Source organism: Psammomys obesus, unplaced genomic scaffold (assembly GCF_907164565.1).
Source record: "Psammomys obesus unplaced genomic scaffold, mPsaObe1.curated_primary_1811, whole genome shotgun sequence".
NCBI classification, from domain to species: domain Eukaryota; kingdom Metazoa; phylum Chordata; class Mammalia; order Rodentia; family Muridae; genus Psammomys; species Psammomys obesus.
In genome coordinates, this window is record NW_026596101.1 from 16,520,847 (window position 1) to 16,521,074 (window position 228).

The following is a 228-nucleotide window of genomic DNA, read 5'->3' on the forward strand; positions in this document are numbered from 1 at the left end:
TCTTCTTCTTCTTCTTCTTCTTCTTCTTCTTCTTCTTCTTCTTCTTCCTCCTCCTCCTCCTCCTCCTCCTCCTCCTCCTCCCCCTCCTCCTTTTCCTCCTCCTCCTCCTAAGAACAGACCATAGTCATTACTTAGAGACAGTTAGGTAGGTTTGTAGGTAGGAAGGAAGGAAGGAAGATTTTAGATAGATAGATAGATAGATAGATAGATAGATAGATAGATAGATAG

The 228-nt window shown here is 42.1% G+C and overlaps 1 protein-coding gene across 2 annotated transcripts in view; it reads left to right on the forward strand.

The window, feature by feature from the left end:
* Positions 1-228, forward strand: part of Frmd4b (FERM domain containing 4B) — a 229,009-nt gene that overhangs the window by 190,073 nt on the left and 38,708 nt on the right. The window lies entirely within an intron of this gene.